This window comes from Leiobunum rupestre, chromosome 3, assembly GCF_980474605.1.
Source record: "Leiobunum rupestre chromosome 3, qqLeiRupe1.1.hap1, whole genome shotgun sequence".
Lineage (NCBI taxonomy): Eukaryota > Metazoa > Arthropoda > Arachnida > Opiliones > Sclerosomatidae > Leiobunum > Leiobunum rupestre.
The window spans coordinates 31,789,765-31,814,315 of NC_143386.1; the positions used below are offsets into that span (position 1 = coordinate 31,789,765).

Genomic DNA, 24,551 nt, shown 5'->3' on the forward strand with positions numbered 1-24,551 from the left:
ATTGCATTCATAACAACACTTCGGAGAGCATCCAGGTGTTTAGAGCAACAAAATAGGAAAGTGTTTTAAAGCGTCAACACTTCATCCGCGGAAATTAAGTTGCCTGGACCACGGTGAAGTTTTTCATCGTATAATGTTTCCAACAGCGTACACTGTAACGTAATACGTGGAGAGGATGGTTAAAATGGACTTGAGCATTTTTCTGTTTTTCCTTCTTCGGGGGACAGCCACGATCCTTCAAGCCAGAATTAAAAGACCAAAACAAGAAACCGCGTACGGTTACGAACATCAGCTACTCCGGTAATGGTTCATATTAAAAATTATAAAAAAAGTTAAAAAAAAGTTACGACAATCAGGGTTAGTACTTTTTCAATTTTTATAATAAAAATAAATTCAATCTCTTTTTTTTATTTAAATCAGATTTTTTTAATTTATTAATTTTTATACAGTAAATGGCTGTTTTACTGTATAACTAACGGATATTTTAATTTTATCAATTAGCTGATCTTGGATTAAATGAATCTTAATTAAATTTAATTTCTAGTTAATACTTTAGTTTGCTCTGATTTTATATGCATTTTAATTAGTGTTGTAAGTCGGAAAATGACCGTATACTTGTTCCGGAAAATATTATTTAATGCATTTTTCTGAAAATGATAATATATTGTTTGCAAATTAAAATAAAGTGGCATTTTCGCCTCATTTTTTCAAATCTAAAAGTAAAACTAAACCTCTAGACTAGTTTAAACTGGTTAACAATGTAACACTATTAATGTTTTGTAGTATGTTTACTGATATTAGACATTTTATATCGATAAAAAGTTGAAAAGATAAAAAACTCTAAAAAAATAATTTATGTTTCATTTTCTTTTTTTTTCGGTTTGCGGAATTGTATAAGAGATGCTATTTGGAAAATATAGAAAAAACATTGGTTGAATTTACAAAAACAAGGTTTTTAATACTTAATTTAGAAATATTTGGTTTAATAATTGGCTGAACAATTAAAAATTCTAATAAAGTGGGAAAAACTTACTGACGTATTTATAGGAAAACAGGAATTGACAACGAGTAACGTACGAACAATTCCCCAAAATATAGTAAAATATCAGAAAATAGTGTAATTAGAGTAACTTATAGGAAGACATTTAAAATATAAGAAAAATTTCAAAATGTAAGAGGTGACCCCTGCACTTGGGCGAAAACGTCAACAAAAAACTTAAATTTTTTCCAAAATTAAAAAAAAAACATCGAAAAATTAAAAGAAAGTAAAATATTAAAAAATTAAAGAAATAAAACATCCAAAAATTAAAAAACAAATAAAAGATTAAAAAATTAATAAATATTAAATAAAGAAAATATTCAAAAAATAAGTATGTCAATATTCAAAACTTAAAAAAAATTAAAATATTGAAAAACAAAAAAGGAAATATTCAAAAATAACTAAAATAGAAAATATTAAAAATTAAATAAAAATAATCAAAAAGAAATTAAATAATATTCAAAAATTAAATAAATAAAAGTATTAAAAAAATATTGCAAAATAAAATAAATAGAAGTATTCAAAAAAAATTTAAAAAATATTAACAATATAAAAAACGAATTAAAATAATATAATTAAAAAACAAAAATATTGAACATTGCGTTTATGATTAAATGAATATTTAAAAATAAAATGATTCTGATTAGCTCAAGACCAATTTATGACAGACATAAATAAGACACCTAGCGAACAAACGGTAATATCGAAGCGACGCTTCCGGCCCTCCTCCCCCTCCCAAACAAAAAAAATATCGTCCCATTAAAACTATATTCGTCGGTTCATCACCTGTGATAGACGAGACAGCGATAGCTACACCAAAAAACCCACTTTAAACAAAATAAAAAATGACAAAAAAATATTCACCGAAAGGTAATGTTGCGATGAATCATTTTAGAGATGGGAGAGTGAACAGGTAGACACTCCAAAATATAAAAAAGAGTTGAAACATAAGGACTCGATCCCGGCGGTGCCTCCAAATTGCATCCGCGAGTGAGTGTTACCTTAAAGCATATCCAAGCACCGATTTACGCCTTGGCAAAGGGGATTTATACTAATACCAAGAACATATTTAGGTTATTGAGAACGTACGAATCTACCCATTATCAATGCAAAAAAGTACTACCTGGAGATGACTGCAATTCGCAATTTAACAATATTGTTCATCTGTCTACGAAACATTAGTTTTAAATGCAAAAATAATCTACTAATAATTTGAAACGTGTGATTAAGTAAGCTTTATTAAAATTTTAAGGACCTAATTCAAAAGCAGGGTTGCCACAATATTTTCAGATTAAAATTCCCTGTTTTCCCTGACCATTTTAAGAGATATCACTGACTTTAAGTCCAAAATTAGACAATTTCGTACTTTATATTTGATTTTTATCAGAAGTTAATAAAATTAAATCAACTTATTTTTCAGTACAAAAGTTAATGTAACGTTGAAAAAAATTTGCAAAACTTTCAAGTAAATAATCAAGGAAATTGTGATAGATCTAGAGTAAAATTACATTCGAAAGTGTCAAGATGAAATTTAATTCCCTGACGTATTACAAATTCTTAAAATTATCTGACCTTACCCTGAGCTTTTAGGCCATTTTAAAATCCCTGACTTTTCCTTGATTCCCCTGACGTATGGCAACCATGAAAAGTTAAATCGAGTTTTTTATTTGTAACAAATTTAACACGTTGTCACTTAGATTTTTTATTTTGTGAAATATGTTTCTACCACGGATGGCGCTAGTGACGCTTAATAGCCCCCACAGATATTTTGTAGGCTTTACCTCATTACACTGGAGTACCTACGGAAAGGGAACACTACCAAGCTTTCGTGTCAATCGATCTCGGTTCTTTATGATCTCTAAATTAGTTAATTTTCGCTTTGTTATAAATTCATTAACAATTTAATTTTTGAAAATTGCGAACAATCTAAGCAAAGCTAATTAAAAGCCAAAAGGTAAAACTAGGGTCAGTGTTGTTCCTTTATTAATTCTAGTACAAAATTTGTATTTCAGTTCAAATAAATATCTGAGAAACTGAAATTTAATGTTCGCTAATTATAAATATTAAAAAAATAAATTTGTTTAAATTCGCACGTGTAAAAACGAAACAGAAATTAAAGCGATCCCAGTTAGCTTGTCAAATTTCAATTTCCCGCTGTCTCCTATAAATTAGGCTGCACCTCACTACTTCTATGCATTGGGGGAACGCCCATAAGTATTTGAAGGGGCTACACAGTGTCGGGCGCGCCATCTATTTGCCACGTTTTCTTTAGCCAAACTCTCCTATAATAGAATTGCTAAGTGATCGAACCCCCCTTTCCATAAAAAAAACTCTTAGAGGTTAACGGTAATAGTTAGTGCAGGGAGCTGTTGGCTCGTGTGGCATGAAGGGCTTGTCACCACCCTCCTACGCATTGTAACCCGGCCACCTGTTTAAGACATTGTAAGTCGCTAGATGACTTGGGCCTAAGGTTCTACTAAGGGTATTAACCTAGCTGATTATTATTATTACGTTCGACTGCAGTCAGAGAGGTGGTTAGGTGCACTCGTACGTTCTCAGTAACCTAAATACGTTCTTGCTAATACCCGGTACTTCTGTTAAAGTTTACGATAGGGCTCAGTCGATAGGGTTTAAATTAAGGTCGGGGCCTATCGCGTAAATTCATTCCCATTTTGTTGTTAGACTATATACTTTAATGGAAAGTTGTAAATGGATACGGTTTTTAGCGGGTTTTTTTTCCGCTATCTGATGGTGCTCAAAGGCTGGCCTCGGAGGTGCCGGTGCCAAAAAAATGCACCAAAGAAAAGAGAAACCCATAAATCTTCAAGCCTATTTTCGCCTTTCTCCGTGAGCTGATTTGTTAAACTGACAAATTTTTGCTGTTGGGGCCTTTTTCCGAATGAAATAAAATAAAAACGTGGTTAGCCTACTCGAATAGCGGCCACTAAACGGCTCTTGCAAATTCTAAATGGTCGTTTTGTAAAGTGTAGATGAGCAGAGTCCAATTCAGGCCCTTTTGCGAATGGCTACCAAAATAAATAAAATAAATTGAGTTGGTTCAAATTACTTCAAAGATTCCTTTTTACGCGAAGTATCAATTGATATGAAATTAAAATAAAGTAATTTAATTTTAAATACGTCGATTGCATTATTTCCTACCTTACAAATAAAATGTTAAATACAATTAAAAAATAAATTAGTATTCAAATAATTTTGGGATTCCCCAAGAATCGGTCACAGGTTTTGTTTTGTATGTATTTTAAGATTTTTATTAGGATTTGAATTTTGATTGTGACGTTTACAATCTAATTTTAAAAACGTTTTCTATATGTTAGTTATAATTAAAAACAAATAATGCTTCGTTAAATTTGCATGCATAAAATGAATTTAAAACATGGAAATTGTTTCAAAGATTTTACGGATTTTAATATGGCTTTTTCGAAATTTGTTTTACAAAAATTTCGGTTTTTACAAATATCTGAAAAACAGGGGGGAAAAGGATTTATCCTGATAAAATAAGTGGAAATAGGAATAACTATAAATCAAATAAAAACTTTTCTAAATAGGAACAAATTTAAAAATGGTAATTAAATCTTCATTTGAACTAAATTATCCCAAAACTTACTTCGTTTTTAGATTTTACCAATTTTCAAGTTCCCTTGAAACTAAATGATAATAATAATAATAATTAGCTAGGCTATTACCCAAGGCAACACCTTAGGCCCAAGTCATCTAGCGACTTATAATGCCATTAAACAGGTGGCCGGGGTATAAGAAAAATATTTTCAGGAAAAACCTTAATATAAAAAAAAGTCTCGATTAATAATAATCAGCTAGGCTAATACCCTGGGCACCACCTTAGGCCTAAGTCATCGAGCGACTTTTCAAGCCATTAATTCAGGTGGCCGGGTTACAATGCGTAGTAGGGTGGTGGCTAGCCCTCCATACCACGCGAGCCAACAGCTGCCTACACTAACTATTACCGTTAACCTCAATAGGTTTTTATGGAAGGGGAAACTGAAGGGCTCGGGGGAAAACCCCTTAACTTTATTAATATCAGTCAATATTTCGGCTGTACCCATATCGGTACATCCTTACTACAAAGGTATTAAAACAACCCCGTATTATAAATGAACCCTTCAAAATAAGGGTTCATATTTAAATAGTAAAATACCGAAAATACCTCGGTACAAAATTTCAAACCATTCTCTTATTGCAAACTTATAAAATGAATCCCTCTAGACAATTGATAGCATCGCAGTAGATTAACTTCCAAAACTAGGGAAACTAATTTTAATCCGTCGCGAGTTGCGCTTCATCCGATATAAAACTCCCGCGAGACTACAGCGCGTTCACTTTCGGAGGATAATTCGAGGACAAGACTGCTCTGCGTTTCAGAAACGCATTATCGACCATTTTTGCCTTTTTGAGTTTGAATGCTCCTGAAACTAATTTTAGGGCGCCGATTCTAAATTTGAAGTCGGTGTTTTTCTATCTGGTCTCGTTTACGGATTGTGAAAATGCAAAAACGCATTGAAATCGAAAAGAAACGCATTACCGACCGTCGGAATTTTGCAGAAACGCTTTATGTCGTTATTAACCAAAAAGAGTCTTCATTTCGTATCATTTCGTCTTGAGAGGAAGTCACTTAGGTAATCAAGTGTACAAATCATCAGTAATCACGCGAAATCACTTAAGAAAATCAGAGGAAATCACAGATAAATTGAAAAAATCAGTGGAAATCACAGACAAATTGAGAAAAATCAGTGGAAATCACAGATAAATTGAGAAAAATCAGTGGAAATCACAGACAAATTGAGAAAAATCAGTGGAAATCACAGACAAATTGAGAAAAATCAGTGGAAATCACAGATAAATTGAGAAAAATCCGTGGAAATCACAGATAAATTGAGAAAAATCAGCGGAAATCACAGAGAAATTGAGAAAAATCAGTGGAAATCACAGAGAAATTGAGAAAAATCAGTGGAAATCACAGCTTAATTGAGAAAAATCAGTGGAAATCACAGAGAAATTGAGAAAAATCAGTGGAAATCACAGATAAATTGAGAAAAATCAGTGGAAATCACAGCTTAATTGAGAAAAATCAGTGGAAATCACAGAGAAATTGAGAAAAATCAGTGGAAATCACAGATAAATTGAGAAAAATCAGTGGAAATCACAGACAAATTGAAAAAAATCAGTGGAAATCACAGACAAATTGAGAAAAATCAGTGGAAATCACAGACAAATTGAGAAAAATTAGTGGAAATCACAGAGAAATTGAGAAAAATCAGTGGAAATCACAGCTTAATTGAGAAAAATCAGTGGAAATCACAGATAAATTGAGAAAAATCAGTGGAAATCACAGACAAATTGAGAAAAATCAGTGGAAATCACAGACAAATTGAGAAAAATCAGTGGAAATCACAGATAAATTGAGAAAAATCAGTGGAAATCACAGACAAATTGAGAAAAATCAGTGGAAATCACAGACAAATTGAGAAAAATCAGTGGAAATCACAGATAAATTGAGAAAAATCAGTGGAAATCACAGATAAATTGAGAAAAATCAGCGGAAATCACAGAGAAATTGAGAAAAATCAGTGGAAATCACAGAGAAATTGAGAAAAATCAGTGGAAATCACAGATAAATTGAGAAAAATCAGTGGAAATCACAGACAAATTGAGAAAAATCAGTGGAAATCACAGACAAATTGAGAAAAATCAGTGGAAATCACAGACAAATTGAGAAAAATCAGTGGAAATCACAGATAAATTGAGAAAAATCAGTGGAAATCACAGCTTAATTGAGAAAAATCAGTGGAAATCACAGCTTAATTGAGAAAAATCAGTGGAAATCACAGACAAATTGAGAAAAATCAGTGGAAATCACAGATAAATTGAGAAAAATCAGTGGAAATCACAGCTTAATTGAGAAAAATCAGTGGAAATCACAGCTTAATTGAGAAAAATCAGTGGAAATCACAGATAAATTGAGACCAATCTGTGGAAATCACAGATAAATTGAGACCAATCAGTCGAAATAACTGAGAAACTAGTGGAAATCACCGTATCTTTTTCTAAAATCAGTAATCAAGTGTACCCCCTCGTTTCGTCTGCTCTAATTTCTTCAGCTGCATTCCCAGGGTAACAGTCGCAATGGCCGTTACTCAGTATTATAACACCACGTAATGCGTTTCTGCCAAGAGTCTTAGCCAAATATAAACGTACAAAACGCATTATGTCAAATTATTCTGATATTTACTTAATTTTGGCGATAGTCGTTGTCATATTTAGATTGCCAGAGTTCGTACGAAAATTTCTGATCTAAAATCTCGGACTTTTCCAGGTTATCCCTAACCAATTTTTGACAATATTCTTGACCTTTTTGGTTATATTTTTTGACATTTTTTTTATTATTTTAGGTAAAAATTCTTTGTTAATGTGTGGTTTGGTTGACTAACTAAAATCCCTGACCTATCCCTGACTTTCTACGAAATTATTTAAATCCCTGACCTATCCCTGAATTTCTACGAAATTATTTAAATCCCTGACTTATTCCCCGACTTTCTACAAAATTATTTAAATCCCTGACTTATCCCTGACGTATTTCCTCCTTTTTACAGATCCCTGACTTCTCCAGGTTTTCCAGGATATCCAGGTTCTGTACGAACCCTGATTGCGGACTAAAAAAACTCCCCAACAACAAGTATTCAGTTACCTAAATATTTGTATTGTTATTTTTCATAGAAATTTAAAAAAAATCGATTTATCTAGAAATGCTATTTTTGGAGATACGGCGTTTCTGAAACGTAGAACAGAAGACGCCAGTGAACCCAGAGAGTCAAAAATCAACGCGACTACTTTTAAAATTGTAAACACGTTCGTTACATATATCGATTAATTGGCAAAGGGTTATTCCCAACGGTAGCCCGCCGCACCTCGAGGAGAGAACGCAAATTAAATGGCAAAAAATAAAATAAATAACTCGATAGCGCGGGGCGGAGTGGCAGGAAAGCTTATAATGGGCGCTTAACATCGTTCGAGACTCAATCTAAATTCAGCTTTAATCGAATTTCAAAGCATTTATCAAGTTGGTGGTGGAAACGGTCTTTGGTCAGAGCCCGCGCTTATAGTCTGAAAGGGGTTGGGCAGGTCGGGAGGGTGGTAAGTGATCCATATTCCCTTCCCCCTCCCAAATAAATGATAGAAACTTTATGCCCCCCAGGGTGCGCCCTTTTGAAAGTCAAAACGCTTCCAGCGCTACTCAAATATTGAACGGCGATGAAATTTATCGTGATGAAAAATCGACGCCCCTGCAGCGCCGCCTGCCGGGATTCAGCGGCGATTAAAAGAACAAGCGCGTCAAGGAGATGTGCCCTATACCGTGTTGACATAAGTAAATCATAGGTGTAAGTGTTGGACAGTAATGATTAATTTACCTTCCACTTTAAAGCATTTATAGGCTAATATCTAAGGCACTATCATATTTTATTTGATAATATTAAGATAGGCTAATATCTAAGGCACCATCATATTTTATTTGATAATATTAAGATAGGCTAATATCTAAGGCACCATCATATTTTATTTGATAATATTAAGATATGCACCACCCTAGGCCCCAGTCATCTAGCAACTTTAATTTGCCATTAATTCAGGTGGCCCGGTTACAATGCGTAGGAGGATGGTGCCAAGCCGTTCATGCCACGCGAGCCAACAGCTCCCTACACTCACTATTCCCGAAATGGGAAATCGAAAAGCTAAAGAGAAAACCGTTACTAATTCAATAATCAGCTAAGCTAATAGCCAAGGCACCACCCTAGGCCCGTTCATCTAGCGATTTTAATGACTTTAAATCAGGTGGCCTTGTAAAATTGCGTACGAGGGTGGTTGCAAGCCCTTCATGCCACGCGAGCCAATAGCTCCCTACAATAACTATTACCGTTAACCGCTACAAGTTTTTAACCTTAAACCACGTGGCACAAAGAGCCAATAGAATTGCTGCTAATTCACAATCTTTTCTCAACAAAATCGTGATCCTCTAGTTAAAGCCCATATTTTAACATTATAAATAACTGTAAAAATGAATCATATAATTTTTTAAACATTTATAAGTGTAATTTTGCTTAAAAGCCTCAAACGGAAGGGTTCTACTTTTTACCGCGGCAGGGTACAAGTTCTAATAAAGTACCTGTAAACAGGATGGAAGATAAATCTTATCATAGTTCTAGACTTTCTTCCACTACAAATATTGTAGAACTGTCCTGAACATTTAAAACTTTAAAGGAATAAATAAACCACTATTGCACAGTAAACGGAAAGTTTTACTGTGCAATAGTGGTTTATTTATTCCTTTAAAGTTTCTTCCACTATTTATTTTTGATAATATGCGCTATTGTAATTACAACCATATTATGAAAAAAATTATTTTTAATAAATCTCCAAAAAATTTGCATATTAATTTAAGAAAAAATTGTTGTACGTTTCCAACGGTTGTCTGATTAAAAACCAAGTGATATTTTAAAATACATTGGAAGAGCCTATTACATTGCAAATTTAAAATGTATTTATTAAAATGTACATTTTAATTCAATAAATATTAATTTAAAATTGGGCTTATATCAACGCTGCACCCTATTTATAATCAATTTGACAAAAAGATTGAGACATACAACGTTAAGAAATCAATAAAATAAAAAATAATAAAAATAAAACTAAAATCAATAAAATCAAAAATAATTAAAATCCATAAAATCAAAAAATAATTAAAATCCATAAAATCTAAAAATAAATTAAAACCAATAAAATAAAAATTAATTAAAACAAAAAAAAACTAAATTAACATCAATAGAATCAAAACATTAATTAAAATCAATAGAATCAAAACATTAATTAAAATCAATTGAAACAAAACATTAATTAAAATCAATTTGAGAACAACGGCGCATCTCTTTAAGGGAAATTAAAAGAGTTTTATAGTGTACAAAAAATCGTTGTTTTTTCTAAATAATTACTAGAACTAACTTTTACACTAGTCTTGGAGTACTAAAGTCATAAAATCAATAAAATCATTAAATAAATTAAAATCAATAAAATCAAAAAAAAATTAATTAAAATCGATAAAATCAAAACAATTCCCCGACTTTGAAAACTACGATTACAAACTTCTAACTGGTTATCTGGAAAAATAATAAAATCTTATAATAAAAACTAACTACTATTTAATATTTAAACAAGGTGATATCGACCGTGAAAATGTTCATCTCGACCTTGAAATGTTTATCATGAAAATATGATAAAATAATAATTATAATTAGTTTATTCATATCCACAAAAGATTGTACAAAAATGATTTTATGATGAAATGCTTCGACATAAGGTCGATGGTATCAATATAAGTCTTGGGCACCAAAGGTAAACAGGTATTTTACGTCCGCTTAAGCATTTAGTTTATGATTTGACTCAAATACCGGATATAACGTAACATACTGCCGCTACTTAAAATTTAAATTACAAAATCGATAGTTTGATTTTTCGATATCCGCCCCTTCTCCACATGCGCATTGCCATTTTAGACGGATCGAAAATTTAAAATTTGGTTTTCATAGAATAGCCTTCCAGGTGATATCGACCATGAAAATGTTTATCTCGAAAATATTCTAAAACATTACAATAAAAAAAAACACTATAAACAGAAAGATTGTTACCTTCAAAGGGTCGACCTTTTTAAAAAGTAAATTTGTTCTAGTGACTATAGTCCAGGGTTCGTACAAAATTTCCGGAATTAAATTCCCTGACATTTCCAGGTTTTCCCTGAAAAAATTGCCAAATTTTCCCAGACCATTTTTGTAAAATAGTCGAATTTTTTGACGTAAAATCTTGAAAAATATTGATTATGTATCTTTCAAAATTTTATTTGCCTGATTTTTTGGGGTCATTTTAAAATTCCCTTAATTTTTTTAGACCCTTTTAAAATTCCCTTTTTTTTTGAACCATTTTAAAAATTCCCTTATTTTTTGGGACCATTTCAAAAGTCCCTTACTTTGTTGGACCATTTCAAAATTCCCTTACTTTTTGGACCATTTTAAAATTCCCTTACTTTTTTGGACCATTTCAAAATTCACTTACTTTGTTGGACCATTTCAAAATTCCCTTACTTTTTTGGACCATTTCAAAATTCCCTTACTTTGATGGACCATTTTAAAATTCCCTTACTTTTTGGACCATTTCAAAATTCCCTTACTTTGTTGGACCATTTCAAAATTCCCTTACTTTTTGGGACCATTTCAAAAGTCCCTTACTTTGTTGGACCATTTCAAAATTCCCTTACTTTTTGGACCATTTTAAAATTCCCTTACTTTTTTGGACCATTTCAAAATTCACTTACTTTGTTGGACCATTTCAAAATTCCCTTACTTTTTTGGACCATTTCAAAATTCCCTTACTTTGATGGACCATTTTAAAATTCCCTTACTTTTTGGACCATTTTAAAATTCCCTTACTTTTTTGGACCATTTCAAAATTCACTTACTTTGTTGGACCATTTCAAAATTCCCTTACTTTTTTGGACCATTTCAAAATTCCCTTACTTTGATGGACCATTTTAAAATTCCCTTACTTTTTGGACCATTTCAAAATTCCCTTACTTTGTTGGACCATTTCAAAATTCCCTTACTTTTTGGGACCATTTCAAAAGTCCCTTACTTTGTTGGACCATTTCAAAATTCCCTTACTTTTTGGACCATTTTAAAATTCCCTTACTTTTTTGGACCATTTCAAAATTCACTTACTTTGTTGGACCATTTCAAAATTCCCTTACTTTTTTGGACCATTTCAAAATTCCCTTACTTTGATGGACCATTTTAAAATTCCCTTACTTTTTGGACCATTTCAAAATTCCCTTACTTTGTTGGACCATTTCAAAATTCCCTTACTTTTTGGGACCATTTCAAAAGTCCCTTACTTTGTTGGACCATTTCAAAATTCCCTTACTTTTTGGACCATTTTAAAATTCCCTTACTTTTTTGGACCATTTCAAAATTCACTTACTTTGTTGGACCATTTCAAAATTCCCTTACTTTTTTGGACCATTTCAAAATTCCCTTACTTTGTTGGACCATTTCAAAATTCCCTTACTTTGTTGGACCATTTCAAAATTCCCTTACTTTTTAGGACCATTTTAAAATTCCCTTACTTTTTGGACCATTTCAAAATTCCCTTACTTTGTTGGACCATTTCAAAATTCCCTTACTTTGTTGGACCATTTCAAAATTCCCTTACTTTTTGGACCATTTTAAAATTCCCTTACTTTTTTGGACCATTTCAAAATTCACTTACTTTGTTGGACCATTTCAAAATTCCCTTACTTTTTTGGACCATTTCAAAATTCCCTTACTTTTTAGGACCATTTTAAAATTCCCTTACTTTTTGGACCATTTCAAAATTCCCTTACTTTTTGGACCATTTCAAAATTCCCTTACTTTGTTGGACCATTTCAAAATTCCCTTACTCTTTTGGACCATTTCAAAATTCCCTTACTTTGTTGGACCATTTCAAAATTTCCTTACTCTTTTGGACCATTTTAAAATTCCCTTACTTTTTTGGACCATTTCAAAATTCCCTTACTTTTTGGGACCATTTCAAAAGTCCCTTACTTTGTTGGACCATTTCAAAATTCCCTTACTTTTTGGACCATTTTAAAATTCCCTTACTTTTTTGGACCATTTCAAAATTCACTTACTTTGTTGGACCATTTCAAAATTCCCTTACTTTTTTGGACCATTTCAAAATTCCCTTACTTTTTAGGACCATTTTAAAATTCCCTTACTTTTTGGACCATTTCAAAATTCCCTTACTTTTTGGACCATTTCAAAATTCCCTTACTTTGTTGGACCATTTCAAAATTCCCTTACTCTTTTGGACCATTTCAAAATTCCCTTACTTTGTTGGACCATTTCAAAATTTCCTTACTCTTTTGGACCATTTTAAAATTCCCTTACTTTTTTGGACCATTTCAAAATTCCCTTACTTTGTTGGACCATTTCAAAATTCCCTTACTTTTTTGGACCATTTCAAAATTCCCTTACTTTTTTGGACCATTTTAAAATTCCCTGGCTATTACCTGAACATTTGGAATCATTTTAAAATTCCCCGACTTTTCCAGATATTCCAGGTCGTGTACGAACCCTGTAGTCTGGTATGAACATTTCATCAGCCACGACTACACGAAGCGCAATAATAAGCCTATCCGCGCGGATGACAATAAAGGCGTGAAAACTCGGCGAGAGAAAAATGGCATGGCGCCGATGAGAGCAGGAGCAAGATAATTGCGTTTGAAAGTCAAGAAAGAAGTTTAAACGCTTTCAAAGGCAAAAAGGCGAGAACAGTGGACTATGCAAATTTCGGAAGAAAATTGGCTCGGCGACAAGCTTAGTAGCTAAACTTTAAAACTTGTTCCATACAAAAGCTCCGCTTGCCAAAAAAATTTAAGTTTGGAGAGAATTTTTAGGGAAGTTTAGAAGCTGTTCAATGGATGGTGAAATTGCGTTTTAAGGTGTTTGCGGGGGGATTTCATAAAGCGAATATGAACTCTAGAGAAAAATGTAAGGAATTAATTCCAGTCTCCCAGACAGGCTGCAATTATCGTAAAATTATATTTTCATTTAAGACAACAGGGTTGGCTGATTTAAATCTATTTAAATTTAAATAATTACTTAAATCAGAGGTGCGCAAACTGCACTATCTCGGAAATTCGAAAAGGGCCGATCTAAACCTTGAAAATTTTCAGCGCGACAATAAACTAAAGTCTTACTTTAAAAAATATCTACTATAAACAGGTAGATCAAGATATTCAAAAGGGCTTTAATTAGGATCGCAACTTATAGGAAATTTATCAGTGAAAGAAAATTAGTCGAAAAATTTAAAAAATAGGATAAAATTCATTGTACAATAAGATAAAATGGTTGTCAAAATCCTTTAAAGGGGGTGCAACCAATGAGGTAGAATAAATAGAGTTCCAAAGAAATCTGGGCTTCGCGGGACACGTTTTATTTGAGTACGAGAATTAGGCTTAAGTTCCAACTTTATCCAATCGTGTTGGCGCCATCTGTTTCTATAAGCAGACACTTTTGCAAAATATATTAAGGTTTAGTTTTCGAATAACACGATAGATGGCGCCAACACGATTTGATTAAGTTCATTTACTAGGCCTAACTCTCCAACTCAACAAATACTGTCCCGCGAAACGGTAGGTCCTGGAAGGCGGTTTGAATCTCTATTTATTCTACCTCATTTTATACAACCTAAAGTTAGCTCGCGTGGCTTGAAGGGCTAACCACCACCCTCCTACGCATTGTAACCCGGCCACCTGAATTAATGGCTTTAAAAGTCGCTTGATGACTTAGGCCTAAGGTGGTGCCTTGGGTATTAGCCTAGCTGATTATTATTATTAATATTACTATAAAAAAATAAAACTAAGCGCCATCTTTATTATTACATTATTGATTAAAAATGTCACTTAAAAGATAATATCTAATGGTAAAATATCAACTATTTTAATTTCTTCAGACTTTTGAGTTAAAATATATCGTATTATAAGAAATTAAATGAAATTATAGGAGAAATAGGAAATATATTAACTGTGGAGTTTTATTCCGGCACCATGTATGATAAAAAATATTCCCTCGCAGCTAAATATGACGACTACGGAGACCTGACCACCGATCGAAAGACGCTTGAAAAGCCGTCCCTTGCCCAGAAAAAAACTAATTCTCCGACGGCCGAGGTCTAATCCGGATGATCCGACTTTGTATTCCACCAATACGCCGAGATGATATATCTTTATCTGTCAGACTGATCCCTAAGCTGACCATTAGATGATATTAGACCACCCCTCGCCACCCTCCCCCTTTACGTTCCTATTATACTGGCTCTAGGAATAATTTCATTTAAAAATAAATCTTGCGAATGTTTAGTAAAGATGAAATCAAGTTGTTTAAAAAACCGATGAAATTAAGTTGTTTAAAAAAACGATGAAATCAAGTTATTTAAAAAAACGATGAAATCAAGTTGTTAAAAAAAACGATGAAATCAAGTTGTTAAAAAAAACGATGAAATCAAGTTGTTTAAAAAAACGATAAAATCAAGTTGTTTAAAAAAAGATTTAATCACGTTGTTTAAAAAAACGATTTAATCACGTTATTTAAAAAACGAAATCAAGTTGTTTAAAAAAAAGATGAAATCAAGTTGTTTAAAAAACGATGAAATCAAGTTGTTTAAAAAAAGATTTAGTCACGTTGTTTAAAAAAACGATTTAATCACGTTGTTTAAAAAAACGATTTAATCACGTTATTTAAAAAACGATGAAATCAAGTTGTTTAAAAAACGATTTAATCAAGTTATTTAAAAAAACGATGAAATAAAGTTATTTAAAAAAACGATGAAATCAGGTTGTTTAAAAAACGATGAAATCAAGTTGTTTAAAAAACGATGAAATCAAGTTATTTAAAAAAAACGATGAAATCAAGTTGTTTAAAAAACGATTTAATCAAGTTATTTAAAAAAACGATGAAATCAAGTTATTTAAAAAACTGTGAAATCAAGTTATTTAAAAAACGATGAAATCAAGTTGTTTAAAAAACGATGAAATCAAGTTGTTTAAAAAACGATGAAATCAAGTTATTTAAAAATCGATGAAATCAAGTTATTTAAAAAACTCTTAAATCCAGTTAAAAAACCGCTTAAATCCAAGTTTTAAAAAACGATGATATCAAAGTTTGAAAAAACGATGATATCAAAGTTTGAAAAAACGATGAAATCCAAGTTTGAAAAAACGATGAAATCCAAGTTTGAAAAAACGATGAAATCCAAGTTTGAAAAAACGATGAGATCCAAGTTTTAAAAAACGATGAAATCCAAGTTTTAAAAAACGATGAAATCCAAGTTTAAAAAACGATGATGTCCAAGTTTTAAAAAAACCGCTTAAATTTTAATAAACCATAAAATCTGAGTTTTAAAAACAGATTAAATCGAGCTATTTAAAAAACCGATTGTCCCCCATTGCAAATATACGGCAGTTATTTAGTCCGAGTTTGGAAGCTTTCGAAATCAAGCAAATAGCCATAAAACACAACGTTAGACGCACCATTTTGTTAATACAACGACGACACTATCGAATCATTCACATAATGGACTAGAGAAGCCCCTAGTTTTAAATCCGTTTTCTAATAAGTAGCGCTACGAAATATCCTACGAATGCTTTTAGCGTTATAATTAAAAATATTTGGAAACGGACGTTAATTTCGACCATAAAATTCTACGTACATTAAGGTAGACTAATATTAAATTTAGGGCAAGCAGAACAGTTTGAAATATCGTCTCAATTAATATTCAAATACGAAGAGGCTTTCGCCAAAAAGTACCTGGGTAATTTACACCGTGCACTTTTAAATATAGCGCATACAAACATAAGGAATTATAAGCGTTAATGAAAATAATTATTTACCGAGACCGAAGGTACCGTGAAATTCTTGAGAGCGCCTGCGAATAAATGATATAACCGAAGTAACTTTCCTAAAAATATTTTTGAAAAAGCACCTTACGTACGGCGCTCTCAAAATTTGATTAAAATTCAAGGCAAGATTACGGTAAATTTTTATAATTATCCAACTTATTAAAAGTTTGAATTGTAATAAATGGATTTTGTCTAATGAGTAGCTTAGTCTTATTCCGTAACGCCCTCAAATTGTGTATTACTGAACTTGCTCAAAACACTATCATAGATTATTTCATTTATAATGGTGCTTATGTCAGTTTTGGGTCGAATATATCAAACTAATTTAGGAAATGCAAAAGATTAAACTCAGTCATTTTGTTATGAATTAGAATTTTTAAAAGCTACGCTACCGCCACCTATCAGTAATTCAGTATTATTGATCACATACCCTTTCTGGATGGCTATTAGCTAAGGTTACAAGTAGGGTATAGTGCCGATTTAATTTCGGTCGGCGGCGACGTTTGGCGAAAAACACCCGGCGGCGGTGGACCCGCCAATTTTTCAAAAATTATCGGCGGCGTTATTTTTTTCGGCGGCGGGTGGCTTGAAGGGGAAAAATGTCGCCCACCTTTTGAAAATTAAAAAAAATTCTAAATTGTTTTTGAAAAAACAAAATAAAGTTACGTAGGAAATATAAAAAAAATTCGGCGGCGGGAACAAAATATATCGGCGGCGCGCCGAAAAAATTACTCGGCGGCGGCGGTTCGGCCCCAGGTAACGTTGGATCGGCGGCGCTACGCTCTAGTTTCAAGCGAATATCACATAAGCAGTATAAATCCAGAAAAACAACTACGTAAGAACGTAATTTTCTAAGTTTTGACAACCACTAAAAACAGAAAAACGTGATTTTCCATTTTAAATTCTACCGCAGCGCCATCTCAAACTCAATTTTTAAACTAGAGAAATATCCAAAGAGAAAAATCACAAAATAACTTTTAAAAAACACTTGCCATTTTATTTTTATCTACTAATATTATCTAGTTTAAAATCTGACTTTGAGATGGCGCTGTGGTAGGGTTTAAAGATTTCTGGTTTAACGTGAGCCCACCCACTTTGCTAAAAGTTCACCGAGAAACCATTAGTGTTGTATTGCCTTCAAAACATAGCTGTACTGTTTTTCGTAAACAAAACACACCTCGGAAACTGCACCTTGATAATTAGCCTCATTAAAAATCTACATTTGGAAAATAATTACCCGGGACGACAAGATAAAAAACGCTAGTATATTCATTTAAAGAAGTAAGATACAATCAGCTAATGATGTACGCCAAGAATAAATTTCTCTTAGCAGAGAATTATAAAGCCCAGTTGTAGCTTCCGTTTTCATGATTGCCGGTTGATATTATCCGCCTAAGCGGAGAGAGCCTGTGATCGTAAGTGAGCGACAGAAAGGGGAAGAAACAAAGGCAGTGTCTTCCCCCCTTACCGACAGAAAGGGGGAAAACCAACGCAGTGTCTTCCCCCCTTACCGACAGAAAGGGGGAAAACTAACGCAGTGTCTTCCCCCCTTACCGACAGAAAGGGGGAAAACCAACGCAGTGTCTTCCCCCCTTACCGACAGAAAGGGGGAAAACAAACGCAGTGTCTTCCCCCCTTACCGACAGAAAGGGGGAAAACTAACGCAGTGTCTTCCCCCCTTACCGACAGAAAGGGGGAAAACTAACGCAGTGTCTTCCCCCCTTACCGACAGAAAAGGGTAGAACCAACGCAGTGTCTTCCCCCGTTACCGACGGAAAGGGGGAAAACTAACGCAGTGTCTTCCCCCCTTACCGACAGAAAGGGGGAAAACTAACGCAGTGTCTTCCCCCCCTTACCGACAGAAAGGGGGAAAACTAACGCAGTGTCTTCCCCCCTTACCGACAGAAAGGGGGAAAACTAACGCAGTGTCTTCCCCCCTTACCGACAGAAAGGGGGAAAACTAACGCAGTGTCTTCCCCCCCTTACCGACAGAAAGGGGGAAAACTAACGCAGTGTCTTCCCCCCTTACCGACAGAAAGGGGGAAAACAAACGCAGTGTCTTCCCCCCTTACCGACAGAAAGGGGGAAAACTATCGCAGTGTCTTCCCCCCTTACCGACAGAAAGGGGGAAAACTAACGCAGTGTCTTCCCCCCTTACCGACAGAAAGGGGGAAAACTATCGCAGTGTCTTCCCCCCTTACCGACAGAAAGGGGGAAAACTAACGCAGTGTCTTCCCCCCTTACCGACAGAAAGGGGGAAAACTAACGCAGTGTCTTCCCCCCTTACCGACAGAAAGGGGGAAAACTAACGCAGTGTCTTCCCCCCTTACCGACAGAAAGGGGGAAAACTATCGCAGTGTCTTCACCTTACTGATAATAAAGATTAACCCAGGAAGAGGCGTGTTTTTTTACTCGGGCATCACAAGGCGCAAAGAGTTCGGCCCACATATTATCTATTCCCCTGAATACATTCTTGCGAACACAGATAGGATATCAAAATACGACTCCTATTAAATCTAATTCCATCCTCCAAGAATGGCAATAAAGACGAAAAGATTAAGATCATTCATTAGGAGTAATTCCATAATATTCCATCTAAAAAAAGGAAGACTGTAAAAAGGCAAAAGTTATAAGCCTCAGACCCAAAGAAATAATTTAAATCCTTTAATTTATATTACTATATTTTACCCCATCTGTCTTACTGCAGAGTTCTGTCTAATTAACTTGAAAAAAAAGAGGTAAAAAGGGGGAGAGCAAGTTGATTAAGTTACGCATCTGGAAGGAAGGAAACCGGCGACAGCGACACCTAGAAGTCAGTGTTAGAACTACTTTTCTTCTTTTTAGTAAGCCGACTGTCATCTCGCGTAGTATTGAAACCGTTATAGGTTCAAACTGTACCCCCAATACCAGATTTCACCGTACCACCGGGTAAAAAGAGTGATTGGCCATAAACCTTTCCCTTAGAAGGATTTTTCACTTTTCATTAATGTATTTTTGGCCCCGCAGCTCGCGACAGATTTACCAAATCGCGAAAGAATATATTTTAAAAGAAAAAAGGGCTATCATCATATTGAATTTAGAAAGCTCTTTAAGCAGGTGGAAGGAGTAAGAATTTTAGGAAACGATAAGGCCTTCTCCTTTTTCGTTTAATTCACCCGAATTTTAATAATATTGGACGTCGATTGGACGGTGGGTGGGAATTATTAAAAGGAATTTAATTTCCGACTCTTAAAATAAAAATATTAATTGACTTTTGATATACTGCAAAGAATTTATACATTTTTATATATTGAGAAGGAATTTGTTGAGACTTTTATGATTTTTTTTATAAAAATAAAATTTATTTAAATCAGATTTTTTGGATTTTATTGAATTTCTTGATTTTTATAAAATTGCTCTTATTTGTATATTTAATGAATATTTTACTTTGATTAGTAAGCTTAATGTTCAAATAAATGAAATCTAAGTTAAATTTATTTACTATTTAATATTTTAGTTGGCTCTGATTTTCTAAGTATTTTAAATTTTTTAAGAACCTATTTTTTGTCATTTTTTATTCTTCCATTGAAATACATTGTTTGTTTTAAATCAATAATATTTTTAAATTACTCGATTTAAATCAAATCGATTGAAATCAGTCAACCCTGTTAGAAATTAGGTTTCACTTGTGTGTTTAAAATCAACGGTTTTTCCTTTTAAAAATCACTTGATTTTAAATCTAGATTTTAATCATGATTTATATATAATTGATTTAAATCAGCCAACTTTGATATGTGGGCATCTAGTGAGTCTCAGCCAAGGTTATCACAATATTTTCAGATTCAAATTCCCTGACTATTCCCTGTTTTCCTCGACCACTTTAAGAGATTTTCCGACCTTTTTTCAGACCAAAATTAGTCAATTTAACATTATATTTTCCTTTTATCAGAAGTAAAAAAAATTGAATGAACTTATATTTCAGTACGAAGGTTAGGTTTTACCAAAAACAAATTAGCAAAACTTTCAAGGAACTAAATAATAATATCAGAACTTGTCATAGATTAAGAGTAAAATTACCTTCAAAAAGTGTCAAGATAAAATTGAATTCTTTGATTTTTCACTGACTTTTTACAAATTCTTAAAATTCCTTTACTTTTTAGGCCTACTTTTAAATTTCCTGCCAGAAGAAAAAAAGGTAATACACGCGTGGTTCAATAATGTCGGAATACAAATGTTTTTGGTGAGCCAATGAGATCCCCGGTTAATCTAGTTAACCTTTAAAGGGAGGAGCATTGTGGTTGACCGTGCATGACGTTACTTGCACGAAATATGCCAAAAATTGTCTCAACATCAGTGTTCCTAAAAATGCAATTTTTTGTAGAAACTTCCAGGTCAGTGGAAAAAAGGCGGATAATAAGGGAAAAATGTATTTCAAGTTCAATACATTTCATGGTGAATATTTACTTAGTTTACAAATATTATCCACGTTTGGCCAAATAGGCGCTTAAATAAACCCCTCTCTGACTATCTTGCCCCCCTGTTGAAAAATGCTGACAGATCTATGAATAGAAAATTCTCAGCTTTGGCAGTATTAAGAGAAACCATAGACAAACCAGTTATATGTCCAGTCGCAGCAGCACAAACTCTATAATTGGCTTTGAATGATCTTTTATTTAAAAGAAATGTTTTTGACCACTTTGTACTCTTTGTAAATTCGCTTTTTTCCAGGTCGGAATTTTACACACGATTAGCCACCTGGACTTTTCGAACTTCGTAATACTGCTCTACATAGCCATGGCCCTTAAGTATAAATAAATGAAGTCTTGATACTGAAAAAGGTTATAATTTTAAGACTGGATTAATTATGTCATTTACCCTTTGTCTTAAATCTGACCCTCCCAAATGTTTTGAGAAATTTATATTCATAGTTGAAAAAAACCCGGGTTTTTTTGGTGATAAACCAGGTTTGTTTTGGCTTAAACCAGGTTTTTTGGTTCAAATCAGGTTTTTTAAACAATACATTATTTTACTTTTAATCTATTTTTCGCTTTTGTTTAACCATGCATACATATTACCAATCATCAAAAATTTATTATAAGTAATAAAAATTATGCCTAGAATTAAAGGAAAATATAGGAAAAACCATGAGCAAAAAAGGATTCTTATCGAAAAACAGGTGATAAAATGAAGTTTAATATAGGATGAAGAAGGGTACACGACGACGGAATGTTTTCGAGTTATATTTACACGAGAAAACCCAAGGAATTTAGGAAGGTATTGAAAATATAGAAAATGTAGTCACCTTGTAAATGTTTTAGATATGTAATCATTTCGGTAAGAAAAGGTACAAATATTTTTAAAAAATCTTTAGTTAATTTAAAAAACGAATTATTAAAAAATATCTTGGTTTAAACCATGGTTTAAAACAGTGAGGTTTAAACCAGCCAACCCTGTTCATATTTCAATCATTTTCGTGTAATTTAAAATACATTTAAATACAGCCTCAAAATGGCACTAATGCTTTCAGGTTTGGTTTAAAATAAAGCGAAATTGGTTTATTTATTGACGGTCTGAAGAGGGTATTAAGCTGGGTTCCCAAAAGAACTTGAACACCGAGAAAAACCGGGCTTGAGCAGTTCGCCGAACTTACTTCGTCTGAGCGGATTTTCAAAAAGCCTAGCTTTAAGCCTGGTTTTCACTTGGCGGTTTTTGGGCGAAAAAGCCCGGCGTCGACGGAAAATGGGCGAAAATTTCCGTCGACGCCGGGCGGAAATTCCGTCGGTTTTCGGTTTTGTGTGGCGATTTTCATTTCTATTTTTTTCGCTCAGTTGGGCGATTTCGCTCTTTTTCAACCAGTCAAAAACCATTTTCGAAAGGGGACTGTGACGTCAGGGGGGATGGTTAATTTCCTACCTCTAGCATCTGGATCTCGGCCACGTGCTTTTGTGTGAATTTTGGAACGTGTTTTTTTCTTGATACCCTTGTTGCCTTCTTTCACACAAACCGATCTTTCATTACTCATATTTCTTTTAACACGATAGTTCATGTAAAATAACATTAAATTTTAAATTCTTACATGAGCTCTGATCAATAGTTCACTATTATGATCAGATAAATCATCCATTTTTAGGCCTAGGCTTAAATCTACACTCGCCACTATCAGACGAAAGCCGACGAACTCGCTGCCAGAAAAAAAACGCTTTATTTCCGCACTAAAAAAACGCCAAGTGAAAATGCTAAAACGCCGACAGTGAGCGAAACGTCGTAAATCAAATCGCCGACGTCGAACTTTCTGTCGGTGATTTTCCGCCAAGTGAAAACTAGGCTTTATCGTCTCGAGATCTATTCATACAGACCGAAATATTTGCTTCAAAAAAATAATGGATTTATGATATATATAAATAATAATAATGATGGTTGAATTTAACCAAGTTTAACCAAAACGTGATTTATATGGCGCTAGTTACGTAACGAGTGTGATAGCAGACGATGTTTACGGTTGAGACCAACAAAAACGTTTGTGTGGTCAGCTTCAATTTACAGCTTGTTACCTCCATGGAACACCTTGGGTTTGCAAATATGTTGGCTCAGTGACTTTCATTCGTATCAGGGTTGGTTGAGAATTATCGATGAATACTTATCAATAATAATTATCGATAATTATCGGATGAAAAAATCATTATAATTATCAGATGAAAAAATCATTATAATTATCGGATGAAAAAATCATTATAATTATCGGATGAAAAAATCATTATAATTATCAAATGAAAAAATCATTATAATTATCAAATGAAAAAATCATTATAATTATCAAATGAAAAAATCATTATAATTATCAGATGAAAAAATCATTATAATTATCAGATGAAAAAATCATTATAATTATCAGATGAAAAAATCCAATTGGATTTTATAAACTTTTAAGTTGTTTCATATGTAATTAGTTTCAGAGTTCGAAGTGTAATTTTTATTTACATTGAGAAACAGAAGTATCGTTTAACTACACGAAATTTGACGGCTTACATCGGACAATTTCGTACATAAATGCGGTTAAAAACGCGCCATCTTGTTATTTTTGAAAAAATCGGATAATTATCGTATAAATCAAATAATTATAGTATAAATCAAATAATTATCGTATAAATCAAATAATTATCGTATAAATCAAATAATTATCGTATTAATCAAATAATTATCGTATTAATCAAATAATTATCGTATTAATCAAATAATTATCGTATTAATCAAATAATTATCGTATTAATCAAATAATTATCATATTAATCAAATAATTATCGTATTAATCAAATAATTATCGTATTAATCAAATAATTATCGTATTAATCAAATAATTATCGTATTAATCAAATAATTATCGTATAAATCAAATAATTATCGTAAAAATGTTTTTTTTGCCAACCCTAATTATAATTAATATTCTGTTAACCTCAATTAACAGTTTTTATCATTAGCAGTTAAAGAAAACTACACATATCTCTACATACAAACTAAACAGTCACTTACTCTAAAGCTTACGAAACCAACATACAGTGGCTAGCCATTTAAACTTTCAAACAACAAAATAGCCACACGCTATCGGGGAGCTATGGCCAGTTAAATCTAACGAGCACTTCCCGATAACGGAACATTACTGTAGCGGCCACCGCGAACGCTCTTCATTACAAATGGTCCGAGAGATTAACCTCGATTTCCAAATTCCCAGCAACGACAACCAAAAATGGCCCCCCTCTCTCTCTATTTAAGGCGCGTTCACACTAGACACTTTGGAAACGTTTTTAAAACGGTTTCGAAATATCAAATAGCGCTTTATATAAAATATACGGGAGGTCACGTGATTACGTTAGATTAATCGTGCAGTTAAAGTTAGAGAGAGCGCGCCTATTTTTGTTTTGGTTAGGCTCGCGCGAAAATGCACGAGACCGCACGAGACCCTCTACACGGAAATATTAGGGAGAGCGCGCTCCAAAAAATAACAAAGGGCCCCCACTCAAATGT

The 24,551-nt window shown here is 33.1% G+C and overlaps 1 protein-coding gene across 1 annotated transcript in view; it reads right to left on the bottom strand.

The window, feature by feature from the left end:
* Positions 1-24,551, bottom strand: part of LOC149951480 (uncharacterized) — a 126,029-nt gene that overhangs the window by 44,938 nt on the left and 56,540 nt on the right. The window lies entirely within an intron of this gene.